Consider the following 17336-nt stretch of genomic DNA (forward strand, 5'->3'; position numbering starts at 1 on the left):
CTTTCTCTAATTTTTCATAAATATTCTTCTAAAAAAAAACTACTCCAATATTAGGGAGAGATTGATACAATAGGAAAGGTGAAGGTATTCAAAACATAATGAGAGTTACAAATTTTAGAATTTAGACACTTGTGCCAATCAACAACTTTAAATCCTTCAAAGGACTGACTTGTTTAGGTCTGTTGTAATGCCCCTAAATGCTCATTTTAGTTTCATAGATACACAATCAACTTGGATACAAAGACCTTTAAGACTCTATCACAATGCCATACTCCTATTTCACAAAGCTTCCTTAAACTAAACCCAAAAGACTGAATAACCTTCCTAATAGCCTTGCAATAGATTTGTTATTGACACAACTTTCTCCCTCTCAAGGTAATTGATAGGAAAATAACATTTCAAGATACCTTCTTTATAGTTTTATAACACAACAAAAACTTTTATATGACTGCTTTAGACTAGTGCACCTATTCATAATAGTTTCTTTGACTTAATGCATAAAATTGCCTCAATTTTCAAGGAAAACACATGACACATTCCACCCAGCACTTCCTACTCCTGGATAGTCCCTTCCTACACCAACAAAAAGGTTAATTTCAAAATGAATTAGCTCTAAGGGTTTTGCAACACCCGAATCTCCAAATCCTAACTCCAAACTTGATTTTTCTAGGGCTTCCTTAATGCTTGATCTTCACATAGTCTTGCACCCGATTGGTGATGGATTCACCTTTACTTTACCTTATTAAAGTGTTCCCAAGCATGAGATCCCCTCCTTTCTCAGGAAAATCACTCACTATTGCACACAGTATTTAATTCCATTATATCTTCACATTGTTCTTTAACTATGATCTATTTCACACACAACTACATATGCATGATTAGTGGGTTTTATGATACATGTTAAATAACATCATTCCATGAATGTTAGACCTCTACATTCATGGAATGACCTTCATTCTTCCTAAGCTGTTACTACAACAACAAGTTAAAATAAAGTGTGACTAGTTTAAGTTACAACTGGTGCAGCAATGAGCCTATTAAAATATGAAACTTATCAACAAAATACATCAAATGATGAGGAAACCTTGTCAAAGCATTTTCAGATCTAATTTAGATACAAAATGGAATCAACCTATAGACAGCCGAAAGGTTTTATTTGCTATTTTTTTCACTAGTACATAACCTAATCCTTCTCCTCTCTATCTTAACAAAGATTTCTCTTCTCATATAAAAGGCTCCCTATCAAAAAAGATAACTACTTTACAACTAATTCATCCAAATTCTGTTGTTGATTTGAATATTAAGTCTATAATCCAAAACTTTCCTCTCAAAACTAAACTAGCCATTTTGTATTCAAATATTTGAATATAACAAAAGAGTTTATTTGAAATTTTGAACCATAAGCCCTTTCTAAAGACTTGAGCTTTCAAACTAGTCTATTCTAGACTCTTAAACACAATTTAAGGTGTGGACATCATTTGTCCATTACAATCAAACTATTGATCCTTTTAAGGACATTACAAAAATGAAATGTAGTCCTTTGAGGACATCATAAATTGGTAGAAGAATTGCAATAGTTTAGTTTCATTATAGGTCTTAAGATCCTCCAATTGATTAGAAAACCTTGTGTATACATTCCATTCTTTGGATTTCCTTGAAGATCTTGAAAGTCTGCATATTCTCCAAATTGGTTGTGTGAGGTACTATGGCACCAGAGATTGTATGCTGCTCCCAATTTTAATCTATGCCTATTCAAGGACCATGTAAGTATCTAAGCTTTAAAAAATAGAGCTGAATCTTTCTTTCTCCCCATGGACATCTCTTAACCACACTAAAACAATGTAAGATTAAACCCTAACCGAGATGAATAATATATAAACCAAGACTTATAGAGGTCGTTCATATTGCACCATAACTAAAAAAAGATTATGGTAATAACACAAGGGTAATAAGCACTTCCTAATAGACTTCTCTAAGTTTCTATTGAGAAATAAAGAAATAAATTATCATAGTGCTAAAAAATAACTTTATTAAGGGGTTTAGTGTTTTGTAATAGAGTTGTACTTCAAATCCCCAACATGAAATATTGTGCATTAAACTCAACAAATAGGAATTTATGATGACCTTGTTTGGTAGCATGGAGACCATCTTCACCACCTAGAAAATGTAGCATTCTTCCCACCCTTTTCAACATCTTCTATTTCATCTACCTCCTCATTTAGTACATAGCCACATCATGGATTGATGGTAAAGGGTGGGTTTTGGGAAGAGCCCAAACCATTGTCCATGATTCTACTATACATTTCTGCTACAAACTAAGTACTACAAACTCCATCTCTATGCATCTACATTCTTCTTACATCCACTGGCATTATTTGGTTATAATCCACCTACAAATGAAGTTCCAAGACATCCATTGATCATGCCCACACTATCATCTCCTTGGAGGAGAGCTCAACCTCAGACTCTAACATTAGAACCAAGTAGTCCAATCACTTGACCACACTCTATTGACAAATGAAAGGCATTTGATCTTTAGATGTTATGTTATATATTTTAATATTTTATCTATAATTTTTTTGTTCCATAGATCCTACATTTCCTGTCTTTTTTCCCCGTTAGATATTAATAATACTTTAGTTTTCTAGGAGACCAAGTTTCTATGACAAATTTTCCAATAAAACCTAAAACCCAAGAAAGAATAATAGTTTCTTAGCTTTCTCACCAACCTTAACAAACTTCTTGCCCTTTGATTATAATATGGACATTTATTTAAACAAGGAGATTTGACACTATACTTCTAGTCTCTAATTGCCTAATATACTTTCTCTATATTGTATTTATAATTTTTTTTGTTCTTCCATAGATCCTACATTGCCTGATTATTTATTCTATTAGATATTAATAAAAATTTCAATACATTTTATTACGTTCAGTATCAAAGACTTATACTATAATGAGAAAAAACTAAGTTTTTAAAAATATTTTCAATGAAACCTAAGAAAGAGTTGTAGTTATCCCAACATTTTCACCAACTTTTCATGCATCTTTGTTCTTAGCTTATAATATGCACATTTATTTATTGACTTGATTTTTGCATTGCATTGCACTCTTTGCCAAGAGGTTTAACACTAAACATTCTAGATCTTTTCTCAAGTCTCTAATTGTCTATGATACTTATAACCATTTCATTCCTCCATAAGTTAGCATTAGTTTTATGGAATCATAATGTGATTTTCTCTTTGAAGCTACCATTTTCTATTCAATTTCATGCTTAAAATAGGCTGAACTTGTTTCTAATGTGGTTGAATGTTTGAAAGGAATGCAAGATGGATTCCAGTATGGAAACAATTCAAAGCTATGTGGAGAGGGTTTTGTTGGACTAAGGCAATTCAAGTTGAGTTTTTCTTTTAGATGACCCAAACCTTTAGGTTCAAAGGCACTAAACATCACCGAGAAGGTTCCAAAGCTCTCAGTATCTTCCTGGTAGCAAATTCCATAGACCATAGATGTGTCAGAGAGTTGTAAGGATTGCTCCAAACCCTCTAAAACTCTTGCCCTTGCCATTGTTTTAAGTGTGATTTCTTTAATATCTAGAGAAATTATGGTTCGTGTGTTTATGTTTTCATGGTTTCAAAGGTGCAAACAAAAGATTAGAAGTGCTTATGAGACAACAAAGAGTAGGTTAAGAACTGATAATTTAAAGGACATTAGCAAGAAATGCATCACTCCTTTGATTAGTCTTGATTATTCAAAGGATTGGGATCCCTTTGCACATGGAATTATAGGCTCACAGAACCTATAGAGCTTTAGGTACAACCTCAAGGTAATTGAATCTGCAACACAATATTTCTCTAAAAAAATTCAGCTAGGAAGGAACAACTATTATGCTACTTACAAAGGGGTGTTAAGAGATGCATTTGTTATAGCTATCAAAACCATGAATAAGATGAGTTGCAAGATAGAGGAGTTGGAATTCCAAGACATTCTTAAGTCACTTTTGAAACTTAGGCATGCAAATATTGTTATATTAAGAGGGTTTTGTTGTTCCAGAGGTAGGGGTGAGTGCTTTCTGGTTTATGATTTTGCACCTAGTAGAAATATGTTGCAATTTTTTAATGAAAAAGATGGGAAGCATCTTGATTGGTCTGCAAGAGTGAGGATTGCACATGGTATTGCAAAACGTAAATTCCCAAACCTAATTTTCAAGGGATTCTTATTTTCCTTCATTTATTTTTTCAACATGAATGTACTAGAAACATTAAACAAAAATGTTAGTTACTAACACCTTTTTGATACAAATACTGTGGGGTCAATTCACCTTGACCTACACCCTCATAATGATATTATAATACTAGAATTTACTCTCAATTGGCTGGTCATTCTATCAAAATGTATTTATAAGTATGGAATAAAACATCAACATCCATTGGCTAGGAGCAATATCCTAAAGGCTAAAACTACGAGGCTACCTGATCAATTGGCTAGATCAATATAGTAGAATGTATCATTTGAGTACATTAGAAACATTTCTACTCCCCTAACTAAGAGTATTATCCCAACTCAATTCTTAGATAATAACTATATATATTTATATTTTAAACATATCTTATCTATCTTTATGCAAAATTTTTGGTTAAACAAATCCCAGGGGTATTGGTTCAAACTTCAACAGAGTTTCATATAGTCTGCATATCCATTCTAAGTGACAAGTATCACAGTGATGATGTTAAGCAGATTAGTTATTAGAAGTATTATTGACTATTTCCTGTTGAAGTGGTGGGCACCTGAGTAATCCTTCATAAATGCTTACCATGATGCTAGCTAGATAAATAATTATTGTTTAGAATTTTTCTTCTTTGGATGAATTTGCCAACATAAATAAATACATAAGTTTAAATCAATGTTGATGCCTCTTGGAGAAGCATAGTTAGTTGCACTGCCCTATTTTGACCAGATTTGGCCTCCTATAATATTGTCGATGAAATATTGAATAGTCAAAAGAAAGTAAAACTTAACATACACATTTTAGTTACTATTGTTTTTAATTCTTCTTGGTCTTGTATGTAGTAGATGCTATATTTATAGATGCATTTTGTAGGTATTGAGTATCTACATGAAGACATGGGCAAAGATGGTATGCATCAAAACATCTCAACCAAGAAGATTCTTCTTGACCAACACATGAATCCTCTTATTTCAAATTGTGGGCTACACAAGCTTTTAGTAGACACCATTGTATACTCAATCCTCAAAGCTTCTATAGGAACGGGATGCTTGGCTCCAGATTACACTACAGGAGGCCATTTTACAGAGAAGAGTGATGTGTATGCTTTTCGAATCATACTCTTGTAGCTTATAATAGGTGAGAAGATAAACTCTACAATAAGGCCTCTTTTAGAGACTAGAAAGCTCAAGATATAAATCTAGGTCAAAATTATTCAAAAGTAGAGACCTACAATTTGGCAAAAGTTGCATTGGACTGCACCTCTAACTTTATACTCTTCGTAAGGTATCTACTTGTAATAGCTTGAGTAATTTTTTCCATTTAAATAGTAAGAATAATTAGTCCTACAATAAAATGTTGTTGCAATTTCATAAATGCTGAAAATTTGTTACTCTAATGGTATCATGTAAGGCTATGAGCTTTTCATTATGCTACTCATGCATCTAGATATATTCCTATTTTAGCTATGTTCTTTATATAAATATCCTTTCTTTATGTCAATTGTTACTAATTTTAGAAAATTCTTATTACATTTATATAGATTGTTGCATCAACTATAAATTCTTTGGTAGGTGCACTAAATAAGATCTTTTGTGCTTCACCTGATAAGGCAATGAAAGAGATGCAACAAGATTGTTTTAACTATTTAAGTTTGGGAGGTGTGTTTTCAACTGGACCTATGGCCCTATTATCTAGCCTCAATCCATGACCACTGAGCTTGTTTGTACATTTATTTGTGGTGGTTGTATATGGTGTTGGCCAACTATTGTTACCTTTTCCTTCACCAAAACAATTCTTGCTTGGAGCCTGCTTGATTTTTGTAAGTGCATGATTATTATGTCATGATTTTATGTGTTGGATACAATTGTCTAATTGTGTGTTGTCTTTGATGTTACACAAACGTCATATCAGTTGGCAGATAGTGCTTACCAAGCTTAGTTGGTTAGCAAGGCAATTTTTTGTGTCTACCGAACATTCCTAGAAATTACTCTATGTAGACAATGTCTACCAAGCTCACTTGGACATCGAAGGAAATTATAGCAAAAAGTAGTGTTAATCAAGATCTCATGGTTAATGAAAGAAAATATGGTTAGAGTTAGTTTTTACCAAGTTCACTCAATTTCCAAAGGATTTTGCTGGATCACAGTGTTAACCAAGCTTCTGTTAGTTAACATAGGAAATCATTTCAGGATCAATGTTTATCAAGTAGGGTCGGCCAATGAAGTATTTTGTTAAATTGAGAAATGAAGGTTAATTGTTCCAAGTATTGATTCCAACAAACTGTGGTAATGTTTATTGGTGATTATAATTTTTAAATGAGTTGACTTGATAATTTGAATGGTATAAATGAAAAGTCAAGTTGAGAATTATAAGGAGTATGAGCGCATATGCAAGTGTATTGATTGTTTGAGAAGGCAAGTGTGAGAGAATTTGAAGGATGGTCAGATATCCTTGAGGAGAAACAAAGTTATATTTGATTAGGAAGGATCTAGTGTGAAGGAGAATACAAATCTATAATCAGCAATTCAGTTGCATCTCATTCAGGTCAATTCACTGTTACTTTCTTACCATTGTTGCAGTGATTCCGAAATCTCCTAGCAAAGTTGGTTTAATAGCCAGTTGTAAATCCTCTAACAAGGTGATAGTTCCATTGAATTGTTCTAAAGACCTTTTTCAAGGCCACTCCTTATAGGGTGATTAAATCACCTAACAATGTGTTTTGTAACCTTTAACTAGGTTGGCTCCTAACAGGGCTCACTTCAGAAGAGTGAAAATCAATAGCGAGTTACTTGGTGGTTTTTTCCATATTGGGTTTCCATGTTAAATTTGGTATCTCATGTGTTTATGTTATTTATTTTATGCTTGCATGCTAATCACTGTGAATGTTTAAGATTTGTTAAAGTTAACATACATTGCATTTATCGAGTTATAGAATTTTTAGTATGTTTACTGAGTGACAACAGTAACTAGTTTTATCAGACATCTAAGGTATCTGTGGATTTATTTTTTATGGTAACTGATTCAACCCCCCTCTCAATTACTCCATCTATATTTCCAAAATTTATAAACTCATTAATGCTTACCTTTTAAGAATGCATTCTTTGATCAAAAATAGGTTATTTGAATTTCTTGGTTTAAAATTCTTAAAATTGAGTTCCCTTCTTAAACGATACAAACTAGAAATCTGGCTAATATTTTAATTAGGATTTTCTATTTAGCCATTTTTTGATTGGATATGAAATGTTATATGTCTGTAATCCCCCAAAAAAACCAATGGCTTTTTTGAGAAGAGCTGCTTGTGAGTATTATCCACTACTGTATATTTGCTTGGATAAATACATAATCTTCCTATTATGTTTAAATTCTAATACCTAATTTTTCTTATTATATTTCCTTCTTAACTAGCAGAACTTTTAAAGAAGCACTTCTCAATTTAGTGCAGCCTTTCTTTCATCCTTCTTTAAAATGCCCCTTCAATACCATTTCAAAATTAAATAAATACTTATAAATGTGATTTTGAACTAATAAGCATTCAGAGAATAGATAAAATACATTGGCAGGAAGCACAAATGATTGTTGTACACAATTTGACTACAATAGGTTCATAAGCATAGGAAAATGCAAGCATTGGCTAGTTTCAGTGAGAAAGATTTGGAGCTGCAAATTGTCTGTTGAACTCTTGAAATGGAAACTAAGGCTTTGGAGGAGGCATAAATAAAGTGGTCAATGGGCCAAGACAATGATATCCACTTGTAATATTCAAAAGTTTAAGAAAAAATGTTCATGACATTTTTTGGCTACTCTAATGTTGTTCCTATGTGGTGATGGTCATTGAGTTTACTACAACAATTCTTGAGATTGTCTTATAGGAGCAATTATTTATACAAAGATGATTCGATGAGAGAGCCATAAGACTTGTTAGTTTGTTTGAATGACTCTCCCATGTTAACTCTTGAATAAAGGAATACAAGCCCATATGATCTCTTTAATTAATCAAGTGCAATAGAGAATAGTTTAATCAACTCAAATTAGTGATCCATGCATCTTGGGGATGATCATTATCTTGAAATTGGAGTTAAAGTGAGAAAATAGATCTTTGAAGAGTGTTCTTTGGATAATGTAAAACTTGTAGTTGATTTTTGCTAAACCTATTTGATAGTTGATTACTATTTTACTTATTGAATTGGTCAATTCAATCCTAAGTTTGATCTTGAGGTTGCAAGTAGAATACAATCTTTTGACAAATTGTAGACATCCTGAAGAACTTTTTCAACACTAGAGGAAATAGAGAAATTACAAAATAGAACTTCTGAACTTTCTAATTTCCATGTTGTAGACTAATATCACATGGAAACTTGAATATAGGAACTTTTATCATCTATACACATATTCTTAGAACTGCAAGTCAATATCTGTATATGCAAAGAAAATACAGAAGATGTAGATATATACTGTATAATCTATTAGAGTTCATGACTTTTTATTAGTACTTGTGATTGGTGGCTATCATATGCAAGCCCTAGTGTAAATTTCAATTATTCATCTTGATTTAGAAGGTGACATTAGAGCTTGTATCCTCATGCATTTTTCATATAGTTTGCAACAATATAACAACTTTGTAGTTAGGGTCATAAAATAAGGTGACCAATGGCAACCTAAGGATTTTTAAATTTGGTCTCCATATGTTTAAGCTTTGACAGTTTTCATGTCATTAATCTTCTTGGACTAGCCCCTTTAGTTCTGTTGAAGTCACTTACAATGCCCTGTAAAGTGTAAATAGATTAAAGCTTTGGACTGTAAACTTTTTCCTATTTTTTGTATTTTACTTTTCCTTAAACATTGAATTTTTTGGTATTAGTTATTCACATTCTAGACTTTTCATGGGAATCCCTTTTCTTTTGTGATAATTTGAAGATTTTTTTTTCATAAGAAAAGTTTTAAAGGGATAATTTGGTTACATCTTGACTCATTGAATCTTTCTTAAGTTCTAGTCACTTGATTTTGGCTGATTCTACACTAAGATAATCGAAATATTGTGGTCAATGCTCTTGCTTTGCATTCTATTACATGTATCAAATTATGGTGTCAGAAATGATATTTAAAATAGAAATTAATATATGATGTGTAAGGAGCAAGTTAAGAAATGTGCACATTAGTTACACCATCTATTATAGCATGACATTTTTAGTGCATGGTTATTTGTTTATTGATAGGTGTGTTTTTATTATAGAAAATTTGGCTAGTACATTATGTTAAAGCACAGTTGTATAGATCTATTTCAACTCAATTACCATTTCCTACTATCCTATGTGGATCAATATAATAATTTTATAAAAATCATCCTATTATTATCCAAAACGAGCACATCCCAAAGGTAGTTAGTCCAATGATGACATAGTGATAACGATTTGATATAGATCTCAATGTAAGGCTTTTGTTGGGTATCTAACATGCCCAATCCATATCCCTTAAATCAAAAATGTTGACCAATTCAAGATTAGAAACCTTATTCAACATGCTTTCACTTATTTTTTCTACTTTGACTTCTACATCAATACCCACATAGGGGATAAGAGTCCATAACAAAGATGACAAGCATCATTTTGTGGTGCAAGATAATTAGTGATGGAGTAGATAATGAAGAAGTGCCCTCTCCATAGCCCTTATAACCACAATGTCAACCTTGTGGAGATTAGAAACCTTATTAATTGGTGGCTTTGACCCCAAAAAATTTGGTTGCATAAGCATCACTCACATAATTAATGGTGCCATATGCATAAATATCCATTTGTTCCATATTGTGTCAAGCAATTGCTTCTTATCCAAGCCATTTAATTTGCAATCTTTTAAATCTCTACAATGATAAAGTTGGAGTAGGAGAATTTTTCTTCTCAAAGGTGGCCTCTTATTGTAAAGTGTCCATTCCATTATCTGTTGAACTAGATATGTCTTATTTGTTGAATAGTTAATGGAATGGATGCTTTACAATCAGAGGACACCTTTGAGAAGAAAATTTTTCCTACTACAACTTTATTTTTGTAAAGATTTAAAAGTTTGCAAATTAAATGGCTTGGATAAGAAATAATTGCTTGATACAACATAAAAATAATTTTGACCAAACATTGGTGGAAATTTCCACCAATTCGTGATAGTTTTCTACTAAGAATTGGTTGAAATTTCTACTAATTATAAAAGAATTTTGACCAAACATTGGTGGAAATTTCCACCAATTCTAAAAAAAATTTGACCAAACATTGGTGGAAATTTTGAGCAATTCTTGATAGTTTTCTACCAAGAATTGGTCAAAATTTCCACCAATTCTAAAAAATTCAACCAAACATTGGTGGAAATTTTGACTAACAATGACAAATTAGAGGTAGCAAAAATTTAAAAATTTTGATTAATGAATTGGTCAAAAGTTTGACAAGAAAAATCACCACTAATTGCTTGGTTGAAATTTTGACCAAAATTCATCAAAAATTGAGTTCAAATTTACTAGTGTTTGGCCCATGCAACATAGTTAAAGGGCATGATTCTAGAAATACTTATGAAGTAGAGTTTCCTATTGAATTGAATATTTCACCAGTATTTAATATTTTATATTTGACAAAGTACTATGAAGGAGGTGATGGGGATGAAGTTGCAGAAGTACAATGGAGTATTCTAGCAACTAGTTTGGCTACAAAGGAGATTGAGGAGATATTTAATAGTCACGTTGGAAAAAGTACTAGAAACAAAACTTATGAGGAATATCTGGTCAAATGGAAAGGGAGAATAGTAGAGGATTCATCATGGCTAGCAAGGGAGGAGGTTAACCATCTTGGTTTTCCTTTGAACACCTGAGACTTGACCGGGTCACTTCTCAAATTACTCCAAGTATCTGATGCAGGAGCATCTTGGGTGTAAGCACAATCTTGCATCACCTAAAATTATTATTTTTTAGTCTTTTCTATTTTAATAAGGACTAGTAGACAAGGTGGTTACTATTTATGGGAACTTGCTATTTTTAGTAAGTTTTTCATATGAGCTCAAAATATTCTTATTTGTTACATGAAGGTTCATTTTAGAGATATAAGCCTACCACAAAAATATCATTCCTCCAACTTAAGTATCAGAGAAGTTATTGCAGATTTTTTATGGAAAAATTTGTAGAAAAATCTTCAGGCTCATTGTTGGAGGCCTTAGAGTGCCTGGATGAGGTCCAAAAACTTGACAGAAGGGTGCTAGTGCAATTCTAAGCCTGTAGATAAGGAGCTAGCATTTCTAAAAGGTGGTTATAATTTCTAATCAGAGCAACAGTTTGTGAGTTATGGCCTTTTGAATTTGGGCTACTAAAAGTTTCTAAAATAATTGTCAAAAATGTATTTGGTTAACTCTATATGTTTTGTTAGTGTAGTGCCTACCCTCATTCACATCTTTTCTAGACTTATTATCAAACTATGATGGACTAGTTTTATGTTGATGAATTAATGGTATTTCTTTGAGACTATCACACATTATATTATGGATTCAGAGATTATGTGATGAGATCATTTAGACTTTACATTTCATGCATACATGATGATCATTATATTGTTTTCATCTATGGTTGATGATTAGTTGATGGTTATTATCTCATGTGTTTTATTATGGATACTTACCCCATACTTGCATGTGTATGGTGTGCATTTTTTCTTATTGTATGGTGTTTCTGATGTGGTTAACGAAGGGAGTCGTAGTCACCTGCTTAGTCAGGATCTACATGATGCACCACTTCCTGCCATTATCTGTTTAGCTTAGCATTATATATTGTATGTACATGCATGGTTTTTCTGCAGGTTGCAGGTACCAGGTATCGACTTCCTTGAATTGCCAGGATGAGCGTACCATATTACACTATCTCAATGATAAGAGAAGGGAGATAAATTCTCAAGTCCAAATCCCAAACCCTTAAGCCAATTGTCCTAGTGAGGTAGGACAAGTATCTGGATATTTTACCCACCGAATGTGTCGAATGACATGATTCATGATTTTTAACCCTTTAGACTGATTTTGAGTGATTTGCTCTATGATGGGTTTTCATATTTTATCTTGGAGGTCTATGGTGAATTTTCTATCAATTAAGTCTTAATAAATAGATTAATTAATAAATTAATTATTTGAGGAAATTAATATAAAATATCATGTTATTTGATATTTTGATTATAATGAATTAAATGTGAATTATTGAGAAAAAATGAATTAAATAAAAGAAAATTAAAAAATTAAAATTAATAATAATTATAAAATAATAATAAAAGTAATAAATAAATAAAATAATAAAAGTTTCAAAAATTAAAATGAAAGTTATAAAGAATAAAATGGAAGTTATAAATATTTAAAAAGAAATTATAAAAAAAGTAAATTGGAGTTATAAGCTTGCATGAGAATTAACGCACTTTTCTATTTCTCATATGTCAACAACACGGGGGTTAGTGCATCAATTAAGCACATGGTGTCTACAACCCTAGGGCTCATCTTGAAAGTTGGAAAAGACTCATGCTTAGTTGGTGACACCTTCCAGCTATTTCTAGAAGCATTCTAGATGTTTCCTGAAAGCTCTTTATATTCAGGAATTCTTAGAAGCTTAGATGGAGCGTTGGGAGTGCAATTGGAGCATTGGAGGACTCAAGAATTCTGAAGAAGGGAGGAGCTTGCTCTGTGGATTTTCTGAGGAAGAGCAATTTAGCATCAGAATCTAGGTAGATTCTTGTGATTTTATTTATGGTATTTCTGCATCACGCATTCTCTGTCTTCTTCGTGTCTTCCATATGTCTTCTGAGAAGTTTCATATTTTTATGCATTCTCAATATGGGTAGATTAATTTATTTGAGAATTTTATATGCATAGATCTGAAAGATCACGGGGCTAGGGTTTTAATTTATAGCCAAATCCATTAGAAAATTAATTGAGTGAATCTATAATGCAAATATTTTAAAATTCTTAAAATGTAGATATAATCTTTGTGGAAAAAAAAAAAACATACAAGTTTATGTATTCTGATCTGCACACAAACACACACACACACACAGATATATACATACATACATACATACATACATATATATATATATATATATATATATATATATATATATATATATATATATATATATATGTATGTATATATATATATATATACATATATATATATATATATATATATGTATGTATATATATATACATACATATATATATATATGTATGTATGTATATATATATACATACATATATATATATGTATATATATATATATGTATGTATATATATATTCGATATATATATATATATATATACATACATATATATATATGCATACATATATATATATATATGTATGTATATATATATATATATTCGATTTTTGTATTAGATTCATAATAAATGTATACATATATATATATATATATATATATGTATATATATATATAATAAATCGAATGAGCGATTGATAAATCAAAGAGGGGAAAACTTAATAAACCGCATTGCGATTTATATTGCGTGGTTACATTGTTAAAAAATGAATATATTAAAATGCCGTGGGCACGATTTGTACCCTGTGCCTATGGAAAGCAAAGGCCTGCCATCACAGGTCTACGGTGACAGGGGTACTACGTACCCACTGTCGGCACAGTGCTTGTGACCGCAGGTACTGTGTACTGCAGCAAGAGTGGGGGGATAACTAATAATATTGTTATGTATAAACGTTTATGTTAAATTGTTTGAAGCAAATGTTATATGAAATCGATTCTCATATGATGTATGGTGTAAATCAAAAATTGTTAATTTGATTTTATGAAACGTAATAACTATTTATATATTTACATATGTATGTATGTATATATATATTCAAATATATATATATATATATATATATATATATGTAAATGTGTTATTAATAAATTTAAGTTATTATTATTTGATAAAAGATTTATATTGAAGGTTTATTTTCATAATGGTGACTCTTTAATAATTTTCAACTAATTAAGATTTAATTTTTTTAAATTACTAAGTAAATAGTCGATAGTATGGTGGGGAATGTATCAAACAAATATTATAATTGGAAAGTGGATTTCTAGTTCTTTTAAGGAAAACTTTTATTTATCCAAAACAATACATGTGTTCCTCTATTCATTCTTCAAACTTGGAAACATAAACTGAGATCTTTACATTTAAATTCAAGTTGTAAATTTGGCAAAACCAAAACATGTGTTTGCATTGTGTATTCTTTATGTTGTTGTTTTGGGTTTTGGGTTGACTAGTGTTGACTAGTATAAGACATCTACCAGAGGCTTGGGAGTTATGTGTTTGTGATGTCATGATGATGTTTTAATTTTGATCTTTATAAACCCAACCATGGTTATGTGATGGAATGCTCTATGTATTGGTTGTGATTACTGATTGTTATAGTTGAGATTCTTATGTATGAGATACTTGACTTAACCATTATTTTTGGTCATGATGTTATGATGTGACATGTTTGACTCAACCATTTTTGGAGTCTTCGATCAGTATGATTGACATATATATATTTTGGTTATTGAGAACCATTGGATACTTTGATTATCAGTGATACTTCAGTTGCCAATAGAGAGCTATTGTGTTCATGATTTTCTATGGATGTTTGCTCATGGAGATTTGATGCTTTTATGCATATTTGATGGTTTTATTATGGATTATCTTTTGTGAATTTTAGATTTATGAGTCCATGAGCATTAGGGTAGGATATCTGCATGTAGTGATGGGAAGTGGCTTGCAATGGGGGCCGGGGCCCTAAGAGGCTGCTAGGGTAACTCATTGTAAGTTGGATTAATAAGTGATAACATTCACACCTAATACTAATGGAATGAACCTGAAAAGATAAGTGTTTTCTTCTCGCCCATGCCCTAAGTGCTTGTACAAGCTAGGATGGGAGTAGTGAGATGTATGGTTGCGACCTTGCATTCCGTAGCATGCCTCGTCAGTATGAGAGGATACTAGTGGCCGCATGAAATCAGTATGGACCCATGGAGTTTAGCTAACTGTCAGGGTAACTTGTACGTGATAATTGCGATGATACTTTCCTGCTTGCATAGTAGGTTCCTACATGTCATTATGTGCCTCTGATATTAGATGTTGGAATTTTGTGTTGGAACCTTTGAGTTAGTATACTTTTAGGATTCCTGGACTTATAGAGATTTGGGCTATGTGATTTTGATAGCCTATTTGGGACTTGAGATTATCTCCTTAGCACGATGGGAGTGGACCACTTAAGTACCACGCAGTTAGGTGGTAATGTATTTTCCACTCTTATCATTTTGAAATTCATTAAAACATCATGGCTAAAGCATCCTTCATGATGATGGATATGTATCTTTTTCATTGATGATTAGCATATGTTAGATGATGTTATCTTATGCTTTCATTTGCATGTTAGATTAATTTCTACATATGATGTTGTATATATTAGGAGTGACATTCCTATTATGTTAGTACTGATGATCTCTTTGGTAGTTTGGAATGTTACACACGGAGGGATGGCTAGGATCCACGATGGTCTAATGATGCTATTAATGGTTGGGAATAACCATGCACTTAGTTTATTATGTTTGATCTTTATGATGGATGTATATGACTTCTATGATGATGTAATATGTATATCATGTGTTTATCTCTACTTTGATGTATCATGGATTAGAATAGGATGATGTACCTTATTCTATGTATGTATATTCTTTTGAGCTTGTCATACCCTATGACATGTACAGTGGATGATTGAGCATTTTGATATGTAATGTATAAACATTGGACTTATCATTATTGTTTCATATGGATGTTGTAGTAGATGGATTCATGTATGTAATTCAATGTTAAGGGATCTTTAAAGAATGTAATATGTTATCTATGTTATGTTTACTTTCAGATGGACATTGCTATTGCTTTCATTATTGTGCATAAGTTTCATGAAAAAAAAAAAATGCTACTAAACTTAGTGAAATCCTAGGTTAAATTCTTTGGATCCCTTGGCGGGGCATTACATTTGGTATCAGAGCCCAAGTTTCTACATTGGGAGCTCTGGGTATTTTGGAACAACTAGAACTTTGAACTATTAAGTGTATCTTTCCGAACTTGAACTAGGTGAACTGAAACAGAACTCGAACTGTTATTTGAATATTTTTCATATTTCAACACTTAGTTTCAAAACTGAAAATTTTACTTAAACCTAAACATAGAACTAAACTTAGTACCTTGTACTATTGTAGGATGGTATCTGGGACTAGGTCTTCTGTTAGAGGTCATGGTAGAGGCCATGGTCGTGGCAGAGCTATCAGTGTCCATGAGTCTTCACATGAGGGATCAGCTCATGTAGAGAGCAAAGAAGAGCACTCTAGTAGCTAGCAAGATGAGAGCCGTAGAGAGGACCAAGCTGAGTCTGAAGAGGTTGGTTTGAGGTAGATGATGCAGACTATTCTAGAACGTATACCTCTTGTTCAAGAATAACCCAAAGTGCACCAGAAAGAACAAAAGCATAGACCCATATCTAGAAGTCCTCGAAAGGATTGTCAGAGGTCCATTGTGTCCACTCAGATGAAAGATCTTTCAAGATCCAAGGTTAAGCCTTTCAATGGGCAAGGTTCTGGTTATGTGGCCGAGTAGTGGCTTATTTCTCTTGATAGAATTTTTTCCATGCAGGAGTTCGACAGCAATGTTAAGACAAGATTTGCGATCACTAATCTAGAGAATTTTGGGGCCACTTGGTGGACGATAGAGGAGAAGAAGTCGGGAATCGATATGAGCAATGTTACATGGGAGTTATTCCTAGAAATTTTTCGTGAACGATTCCTACCAAAGGAATGGAAATAGCAAAGGGCTGATGAATTTCATAATCTCAGACAGTACACTTTGTCAGTGATCGAGTATGAGTGTAAGTTTGATGAGCTCATGTCTTTTTTAGGGTTTAGTGAAAATTCAGCTCAGTTGACATAGCATTTTATTAGGAGTTTGAATAATCGTATTATTGGAGGAGTTAAGGTATTTGAGCCAAAAAACCTCAAGGATACGGTGCATCGAGCTATCCTTTTTGAGCAAAGTGTCAACCTTGGTCAAGGTG

General features: G+C 32.2%; 1 pseudogene; it reads left to right on the forward strand.

The window, feature by feature from the left end:
- The window catches only part of LOC149531546 (putative cysteine-rich receptor-like protein kinase 33), a 148433-nt pseudogene extending 142899 nt beyond the window's left edge, over nucleotides 1–5534 (forward strand).
- The last annotated feature ends 11802 nt before the right edge of the window (nucleotides 5535–17336 follow it).

The sequence above is a fragment of the Cupressus sempervirens genome, chromosome 11 (genome assembly GCF_028749045.1).
Source record: "Cupressus sempervirens isolate cs-2001-9-10 chromosome 11, ASM2874904v1, whole genome shotgun sequence".
NCBI lineage: Eukaryota > Viridiplantae > Streptophyta > Pinopsida > Cupressales > Cupressaceae > Cupressus > Cupressus sempervirens.